The following is a 10,496-nucleotide window of genomic DNA, read 5'->3' on the forward strand; positions in this document are numbered from 1 at the left end:
CAAAATGAGCTCAGTGAAAGCCGGGAACTGCTGACATAAGACTAAGGAAATAATCGTAAGGAAACAGAGACATGGTGGTGGATCTGTGCTCATGATTTGGTGGGGCAAGATGTGGACAGCTTAATACTTCATCCAGTTTGTCTCCTTGACTCTCCTCTCCTCCTGGTGCCTTAGAACAGTAAGTACTGGTGGTCTGGTGTTGGGTCACATGTACTGGCAAAGTTTCTCTTCATAGTTTTCCTTCTGTGCCTTCCAGAACGTATGAGATTTAGTGTGGCTGGTTAGTTTTGTATCTCATAGATAATTTTTTGTGTTCTGTTCCCTACTCGTCACATTTTTGCAGTTTCATAGTTTTAACTCTACTTCATCTGTTGGTGATTTTTGTTAAAACTATTTTCTCTCCATCTTTATCTATCCCTTGCTCTTTGACTTCCTTTCTAATTCATTTTGTTTATTTTTCCTATTCCATCTCATCTCCTCATCTTTCATTGTCTATTTCTTATCTCAAGCAAATATACAAAGCTGGTTTTCCACTTTGAGCCAGCAGATATCAGTCTCAGATTGCACAAACAGATTTATCTCCCTATCTTACATCCTAGTGTAGGCCAATAACAGGATGCCCAATTATAAAGTCCATCAAACTTATTCATGCTTAACACTTGCTATATTTACTGGTCAGTGTTTGTGCTGTCTGTTTTGTTGGCTGTTATTGCAAAGTGTAGTTGTGAGGCCACAGTTGGCCCTAAGTTATTCTTTTTTAGAGAGTGTGTGTGTGTGAGGCTGAGTGTTGCAGCAAGTATCAGCGTGAATACAACTGTAAGGGTGTGCATGATTTTTTCTTTGCTTGTCGTAATGCAGCGAGTAATCGTTTCACACCTATTTCTTTCATGCTGGACGTGTGAAAAAAGGAAAATGTTAAATCGCCAGTGAAATTATTGAATAGCAAAATTGTTCATGTTGGTTCTACTTCCATTGGTCTAAACTAACCATAATGCAAGGTGAGCAGTGCCAAAAATCCAGTTAGGTTCAGAAAACTGTCAAAGGTCAAGAAATGGAGTAATGTATCACTGTTGTTGGCTCAGGTTAATTATCATATTTGCTCAAATATTTGTGATATTGATAAGTATGTACATTATAGTGAAGCTGTGCTATATCTGTGAGGCACAAAGGTCCACATCAAGTGTTGGTGTGGTGTGCCTTGAGCCCGGCATATACTACAAGGTAATGATAAGATGTGGAGTAGAATGGAGAGAGTGGTGTTATTCTAATGTTGTCTGCAGTGTAAGTAAAATTTTTTCGTGTTGGTAAAAAGGATAAGGAAGTAATGCAAACGTAAGTCATCTCTGCTTGACATGCTGAAGCCTGAGCTTGTCGCAGTATCAATGAGAGGATTCTGCTGTGACTTGCTGGCTATGCACGACAGATTATATTTGTGTTTTTCATGGTATAAAGTTGGCTGGTGTGTGTGTGTGTGTGTGTGTGTGTGTGTGTGTGTGTGTGTGTGTATGGGGCAGGGAAGGAAAGCAGCTTTAGCCATAGTGAATGAGGGAACTGAAGCACTTAATTAGTTATCAAAAAAACTATTTATCTGCCTTTTTTATATTACTACTTTTTATTTATTTATTTTTTCAGTTGTGCTGACATATGTTCTTTCATTAGTCTTTGTCAATATGTCATTAATTTTACTCTTATTAAGCTGAGGCTTTAGTCACTCAGAATAGAAAGCATTAAGTATTTGCATTAGTTTTCATCTAATAAGTTGTTTTACTATTTACATGCGTAATTTTTATTTTCAATGCTATTTTTCCTGTCGTAGATTAGCTGATATAAATCTGAAGACTTGATGATGGTTGATGCACACTGTGTTGGTCGAAGTGCATAGGAACATTAAGTAAATGCCTCGGTGTCTATTCAGATAATACAATCCATAAATTAAACTTCTAGATAGAAATTGTGACAAGGCAAAATGGCAATGTATAACAGCTTGCATGTGTTGCAGGGACCACCGTAGTGTGAGGTGCTGTGAGCAGAGCAGAGTGACAGGGTAGCTAGGTCTGTGCTACAGGCTGAAAGGAAATTGTGATGATTCAGCATGTTAAAATGCTGATTTATTTTGCTGCCACCTCATGTACATAGATCTCTAGGAACAAACAAGAGACTAGCAGACTTGACATACTTAGAAAAAGAGTGTGAAGAATGCACCATTTAGTTTTTAGCACAAGTTCCTATTTCTTGTTCAAGGTGTGGTGTTGATGAGACTGGCTGTGTTAATTGAGTTTGTTACAGAATAAACCTTGATATGTCTCACTTTAATAGACTAAGTTTTTTGCTGGCATTTTATTCTTATATAAAAATGTCTTAATCATTTAGGCTCCTCTAATGAGTGCAAGAGAATTATTGATTAAGAAAGGGTTATGAGTAATGCAGAGATATAATTCAGTACAAAAGATCTGCCCATACATAATGTTAAAACTCAAAAGCAAATCTACTTCCTTTTAAGGAGATTTTGATATTCCCAGTTTGGTTATAAAGACTAAGGGTTGACACTGCCTGTTTCCAGCACACACCACAGTCTGGAGTCTTCTTTGTTTGCTTTTACTCAACATTGCAATGGATGGGGAAAGTAAGCAAGAGTCAAATCACCCACATGTGCATCTCTTTAATAGAAAGTCAGTATGGTGAATACTAGGATTAGATCAGTTATTTAGGAAATTAAATGACTTGCCATGAAAAAAAAGAACCATCAGAAGTAAGGGAAGGTGTACAGTTGGTTAAGGCCTTGTGATTTGGGAAATAGCACAGTGTCTGAGAGATGAAGACATTCAAGTTCGAAAATTACTCAGCAGCTTCCCATAAAGAGAGTAAATCACAAAAAGGGATAGTGGAAGGAATACAGTTTGTTCTGAAGTCTGGCAGAGATTAAGAAATGAAGGATGGTTGTAATAAACAGGTCATATTAGACAAGCCGGATCCATCTGCAAAAACAGCTCACATTCCTGAACAAATAGTGATGAATAAATCCTGTAGAAACCAGTATTATGTATATAAATTACTGTCTTCAATAGGGATCGTGTTTGGTAGCAAATTGTCTCGGAAAACTTTTTATTCGCGGTAGAAATTCACCTGTAGATATGCAACATGATGAATACCTATCAGACTTATCTCCATTACAGGGAAAGTACCAGCTAAATATTTGAACTCATATAGTGTGTTTTTCTTTTTATTTCAAGTATGAAAATTGTCATGGAAAAGAAAGATTCAGGGATTTTGATTATTTTCGCATGTGTTTGTATTGAAATTGCTGGTAGATATGAATGCCTCCATCTTCCTTTGATCCAACACCAAGTCAGTGTGTGTGTTTTAGAGTTTTTAAGGCTTGTATTGGTCAGGAAGAGTCACTGGATGTTATTCTGTTTTCCTTCATTGGGAATAACTGGACAGGAAATGCATTTTGCCAAACAAAGCTTATTGTAGCTATCTGGAATAATAGCTGACATTGTTACATTTTTTTTCTCTTCTTTTCTCCATCTCTTTCCTCTTCATTTACAGTGAAATGCCAGTGTATCATTGTTTAGCATTGAGTTTGTAGCTAGTATTTTTTTATTTTCTCTTTCCTGGCAGCTGTGTGGCACCCCAGGAGTGTAGGCATATAGTGCACATCCTGCGGCACCACTTTTGTTCCTCTGCCATGTCACTCTTCCTCTCATATAGTTAAACTGCTCTTCTCATAATACAATGCAAATGTTTGGTTGGTGTACTAAGGTGCAAATTTCATTGAGCACAAACTGTCCAATTATTTTCTGGGAACATGTTATCAAGATGCCCACCTCACTATTTCCCCGGCATACTGCTCACCAAGCCTTGCATTACCAGCCTTTTTGTATTTTTCTTATTTGGAGAAGCACAGCACAGTTTACAAGGCTGAGCACACTGATGGAGAATGTTCATTAAGCTGGCAATGGGACCCATCAAAATGCCTGCAGGTTTTGAGTACCATATTAACTTTACCTCATGCAATGGAGTCTGTCTTTGTAGCCCTTAATATGCAGACACTGCTCCTCAAACCTTATATAATGCTCATCAGTTATTAGAAATGGAAATGGAGACAGTAAAGTGAGGTCAGAGAAGTGATGCTATTTGTTGGCATCCTAGATATGTTTTATAAATGGTTTAGGGTATCAGGAGCCTTAAAGGAGACTTGCTTTGGTTTAAATTGAGTTAGGAACACTTAGAATACTGTCTTTCTAGTGTTCCTTGGCTGTACAGGTTCTTGTATTGTTAATTCTTTTTCTTTCACTTGTCTGCCCATTGTTGCTCTGTTTTTATGCATTCATTGTCTTTTTTTTATCACTTAGTGCATTGCCTATCATATTAAAGTCGACCATTCCCTTCTCTCTCTCTCTCTCTCTCTCTCTCTCTCTCTCTCTCTCTCTCTCTCTCTCTCTCTCTCTCTCTCTCTCTCTCTCTCTCTCTCTCCTTCCTAATGCCTCTCTTCACCCACAGCTGCAGCACCACCACCATGAACCACGACATGAAGGAGGAGCGCATGTCGCCAGTTCTCCTGGGGGCATGTGTCCCGGCGCTCACACCTCCCGTCCTCCGAGGAGCCGAGGGACCTCAGCATCAAACGCAAGGTGAGGTGCAAGTCAATGGCTTTTTTTCGTCCCTGTGGTAATGTTGTGAGGTTTTGTTTGCCGTTCTCCTGACTGTCACATATTGGATTCTCACAGGGACTTGATATTTTTAGGTGTTAAGTCTGTTTTAGTGTGTTTATTGTTATTATTTGGTATTTTTATTGGGGTTTGTATTGTAGAGCTTTTAGAAAATCCCAGTTTTTTTTTATTTTTTAAATTTTATTTAAGTAACTCCCTACCTGTTTCTTGATTTCCAGCATCCTATGACTTGCCTTCATTTCAGAGGGAGGTTTCAAGACATTTATCTCTTTCTTTTGGGTAACTCTTTTGGACCTGCAAGGGGACTGGCTATTAAGTGGGCATTTTTGAAAATTTTTTGTTGCCCTTGGCCAACTTTCCCTTCTTATTTATAAAATGGTTAAGAGAGAGTTTTCTTATACTTGTTGACAGCATGAAAATAAATGACTAGAAATCTGAAAACAATGGAGGAAGCCTCAACAAAAGAGTATTTAGCAAGGATTTTACCTCAAATGACACTAAAAGTATAAATGTATACATAATTATTGTCCTACTTTATTACCACAATGCATCCTCTGTTGTGTCTAGGTACTGCTTCAAAAGAACTGCTCATTCATTATTTTGCAGTATTTTGTACATTGTTGTGGTGAGAAATAAGAACAAGATGAAAATGGATTAAGAATGCATAGGAAGTTCTAGTTTTGTTAGTTTATGCATGAGAGAAAGAGAGAGAGAGAGAGAGAGAAAGGGGTGGCTGGCTTTAAATGAGGAAAGTATTAGTGGATGAGGTGTAATTATGATTTACTGCCATGTTTTATAACTATACTGGCTAACATATGTTCTTCACCTTTCTTCCATTCACTTCAGTTTATTATTTTTTTTTCTCAGAGTTCTTTAATAGAGTTTTGTCAAAGAAATGCTAGTCTCCTCATGAGTAGTCTTCGTATTAGTTGAAGTGAAAATGTTTGAATAGAAGGAGAAGGTCTTTTTATTAAGATTGTTAGGAGTTGTCATTAAAATGATTAGTTGATGTTTGTCATTCAAGTTGCCTGCCAGGTTTTCATCATGCAAGGAGGATATATAAGGTAGTAATTATAACACTTCGTTGATATATTGAAAAAACTTATCGATTGTCTTTAACAGTAAAAGAAATATCCATCTCTAACTTCACTTTACAGTTGTTTATTCTGTGGTGTGGTCTCAGTCTTTCCTTATCTTAACTCGGGGATTCAGGAACATGCTCGGAGTAAATTAGGTGAAGTCATGTGCCATATCAACCATATTAACCTCAAGACACTAGCAAGTTCTTTTGTAGTTCATTTATATGTGTGCAGTTTGGAAGAGGAGAATCAGAGAATGTGTGTAGAAGATAGTAACATCCAGAAAATTATTAAGGTTGACAGAAAAGGAAACAGTTAGAGGGTACTGACTGACTCACAAGAATAGATTGAGAATAGAATAAGAGAGAGAGAGAGAGAGAGACAGACAGACAGTACAAAAGTTATGTTGGCTGTGGAGAGTGATATGATACATCTTGTGTTAGAGAGCTGAGGGATGAGGGTTAACTTGTGTCCCAGAGGTAAGTGTTGGTAATGACATGCAAATCTTCTTTCAATAGTTCATTCTATTTTACTGGCAGCCTTGTTTGTATTATTCTCGTGTAGACATAGTTCTCATTTACTTAAGTGGAAACAATGGTACATTTCCTTTTGTATGTAATTAAGTAGCTTTTAATGTTTCCTTCACTAAACTGTCTGAGGCATGCCTGCTATATTACTTATACATAGGGAGGCTTATCCACATGGTTTTATGTTGTGTTAGGATGTGCAGTGTGTAGTTAGAGGTGTGTGAGAAGATATGATAAAGCTGTGAATAAAAGCACATTCCAGCAAGCCACGGGGTTTTCCCAGAGGAAGTGGGTGATTTCCCATGGGGTTACTGAATAAAGCAACCTGTGACATTTACTATCCTTAGCACCTGATAACAATATCAAAGGGAAATTTTTCTACTGATGTTACTTATTGTCTATTTGTTCAAGTTCATTGAAGGGCAGTTCCTTTACCCATCCAGGAGGTAGCACTCTGTCAACCTTGGTGATGCAATGGTGACCTTTTGGATGAGTGAAAATATTTATGATGCCTTGAAAGAAAATGTTGGTGAATTAACTCTTGTTACTAATGTAGATGGTTTGTGCAACATTCATACGTGTAGCTATTTTTGTAGATGGTAATGGTTTAGCCATGGTGCACTGAAATTAGATTACAAGCAGTGAGTAAATGTAATTTATTTACTCATTTGATGACTTGTGTAACTGACAAACAGAAGTCGTGGTGCCTTGTGCTTACACAACACATGGATGACATATGTGGATAGGTCTTTGTTGAGATCAACATTTTTGTTAGTTTCCATTGGGCTAACCACAAGGCCCCTTCCTTCAGCTGGCCTGTCCCTCCGCCACTGGACCTGAGTAAGAGGAACCTGGAGCCTGAGGCCATGATACCAGAGTTTGCAGCCATCAACACTACCAGCCCCCGCTCTCCTCTCACCCAGAAGAGTCTGCCTCTCAGGAAAAGGTGAGCTGCCAGGTATTTAGTAGCAGCATGCTGGGAGGTGCTTGTCTTGGTTCTTTGATATTTTGTACAGCTTTGCCGTGGGAATTGATGATAGGATGTTTTGTTATGTTCCTCTCTCTGTATGGTCATTATAAGGTTATATGATTAACCATTCTGTGCAAACACTTCTTATGAAAGATTTAAATATATTAGGAATGCATTCACACATGGTGGAAATGTGTTAAGGTAAACATGTGTTCAGAAGGAAAGTTTGGCTGAAAGGTGTGACTCATAGATTGACTTGTAGCAGCAGAAAAGTGTTTAGTTATTTTGTGTTGTCTGCCCAGTGTGCCTCCCAAGGTTGCCTCACACCACCTCCGCACAGAGCACACAGCTGGTCCTTCCAGCTGGAGGTGCATGGGAGCTGCCAGCCAACACCTCTCAGGGAGTGATCCGCTGCACCGCAGAGATCCGGGACCAGACTACAGGAGCCCCATCCTCCTCTTCATCCTCCTCTTCGTCTTCACTAAGGATCCCAGGCCTGCCCACCCCACACCCTCACACCCCACACCCCACTCAGTATCCCTGTCATCACCAGTCGATTCTCCTTCAGCGAGGAAACTCTGGTGATGGAAACCCTGGGGCAACATCCATGGCCCAAGGGGACCTCTCTGGTTCCCAGGGTCCCTTAAACCTCTCTACTGCAGCTGTCAGTGGGCTGCCCTCCTCACTACTCTCCCCAGCTCCTCACATCCTTCTACCTCCTCCCTCAACTCATCGGGAGGAACTGGAAAATGAGGTGACGATGGCTGAGTGCCATGCCTACTCCCATGCTCCCTCCCCCCACATGCCTTCCCCACACATGCCCTCCCCATCATATGTCTCCACATCCCACCCCACCATGGGCCCTCAAGGACTAGGTGGGCATGGGCTGGCTGACAGGCTAGGGCCAGGATCTTCTCCTTGCCCTACGTCCATGTCCCCTCAGCCCACCTCAGGGCACCAGTGGCCCACCAATGTGTGGTCTGTGTTCATGTCTGGTGCGGGTTCACTTTGTGCTGGGTGGAGGGGCCAGGTGACTGGGGCCAAGATGAGTGAAGAGCTTGGCCAACTGGAGCGCACCCACCAACAGCGCTACGCTCCACACGGCCTCCACCTGATGCGCATCCTCCATGAAGGGCCAACACCCCATATGGCTGCTCCATCCTACTGCCAGCTGTACTTTAGGCCTGTGGTGGTGCAGCAAGAGGACATCATGGTGGTGACGCCGCCAGACCACCCATTCTATGTTCACGGAAAAGGTGAGGAGGTGGTTTGCTCTTATTAATCATATTTAATTTTTATTTCTTCCTTTATATTCCTTCTCTGTTAACATTTATATTGTATTTTCATCTTGAGAGAGAGAGAGAGAGAGAGAGAGAGAGATAGTCTGGAAGGAGATAGAGGTAAACACTCATCCAATTTGTAACCTCTGTACATAAGACCTCAAATTATATAGAAGGATAGTGCTTTGAATTTATGAAGCACTTTTAAAAGATTCAATCACTGACAAGGAATCATTGGTGTGGGGAAGTAACACTAGGTACAAATGTAATATGTACATGTTAAAAAATTATTGCATTATTGACTTTCTTTTAAAATGATGTCCAGGTTGGTGCAGTGTGTTCCCTGAGAGGACTACAGAGCGCTACAGTCTCCTGTCAGCAGCTCCAGGAGGGGGATGTGTGTCTACCCCCCTACCACCCAGAGACCACCCAGACCCCCATCCCTGTCGTCACACCTGACCTCACTGATGCCATGAAGAGGTACTACATTATTTACCTTCTTATGACTGCTGCTTTTATAATTGTTCTATTGGGACAAAATTGAGTTTTCAGACAATTTTGGTACTACGTCTTACTGTTTGCCTTCTGACTACTGCTTTTATAATTGGTTCTATTGGGACAAAGTTGCATTTTCAGACAATTTTGATACTACATCTTACTATTTGCCTTCTTATGACCACTGCTTGTATGATTGCTGCTATTGCTACTATTAGGGCAAAGTCATGTTTTCAGATAATTTCAGGCAATATAAGCTAAGTTGTTCTAGTATCCATATATAAGTATAATCTTTGGAGATATAGGTAAAGAATTCTATGCCTGGCAGCTGGTGTTATGTTGCTCTTGATTGATGCAGGAAAGTAAAGTTTGTTATGATGTTCTAGAGAGCATTGTGATATTGACAAGGCTCTACATTTTTGGTGAATGGAGAATATTGTTGTGGGTATTCTTTTTTGAGTTTGAGATACAAATACTTGAACCAAAAGACAATGGTGTTGATATTAGGATCAGTGATGGTCAAACACTTAGTGCCGATGTATTTTCAGGTTTGACTTCAATGACGACCCACTTGAAGGAGGCGCTGGAGCATACTCTGCTCCTCCTAGTGCCACTTTCCACACACCACCACAGTCTTCCTCTCCCGCCAGCCTCACCCTCCAAAAGAACAGGAGGGGGCTCGGGTGGGGACCTCACGGAGGACCACCTCCTGGGTCCATGGAGGGGGGGTCAGGGCTCGCCCATGAATGGTTTTATGCTATTTGCAAAGCACCACCGTTTGAAGCTCATCCAGCAGTACCCCGGCAAAGACAACAGGTGTGTGTGTGTGCTCCTGTGCATTTCATATGCACTTGTACTTGGTTTTATCTTTTGAAGCTGTGTCAAGAGTAATTTGATTTTACATAATGCATCTGATGATATGAAGTTGACATGAATCTCAAAACAGATACATAGCTATTTCTGTCATTTTAGATTGAGATTATTTTGTTTTAAACTGTGTGTTGTGATGTCTGGCAAACATTCTGGCTTAGTAAGGGAATGCAGTAGTAAAGAATATGTTAATAGAATGATATGAGAATGGAAGGAAAACAAACAAACAGGACAGTGTTGAAGCTTCTCAACTCTCAAAAGAAACCCCTATCTGTGTGTTCACTACTCTTTGTTTGGTCTGGCAGGCTATCTCAGTGCTCCTTGGTGTGATGTGAAGTCGCTGGCTGAAGAGGACCGAGACCTTTAATGCCGAGGCTCGAGCTCAGGCAGAGGAGAGGAAAAAGATTGATCCCGACTGTTGGAAGAGGAAACGCTCCACTCCACCAGCTAAGGAACCACATTTCTAGGGACTACTATATATAATTTTTAATGTATGAATGATTCTTTGATACAGTTTCCCTCTGAGCAAAGAAATCACCAGTGCTGCAAGTTATTGTTATTTATCGCTTGCTCGTCAAAGGTGAATAAGTGCCAGTCAAAAT

At 40.4% G+C, this 10,496-nt stretch overlaps 1 pseudogene; it reads left to right on the plus strand.

Annotated features, from left to right (window-relative positions):
- The first annotated feature begins 7 nt into the window (after positions 1-7).
- On the plus strand, positions 8-10,361 carry LOC123500382 (annotated as a pseudogene).
- Positions 10,362-10,496: the final 135 nt, after the last annotated feature.

This window comes from Portunus trituberculatus, unplaced genomic scaffold (assembly GCF_017591435.1).
Source record: "Portunus trituberculatus isolate SZX2019 unplaced genomic scaffold, ASM1759143v1 PGA_scaffold_205__4_contigs__length_1045770, whole genome shotgun sequence".
NCBI lineage: Eukaryota > Metazoa > Arthropoda > Malacostraca > Decapoda > Portunidae > Portunus > Portunus trituberculatus.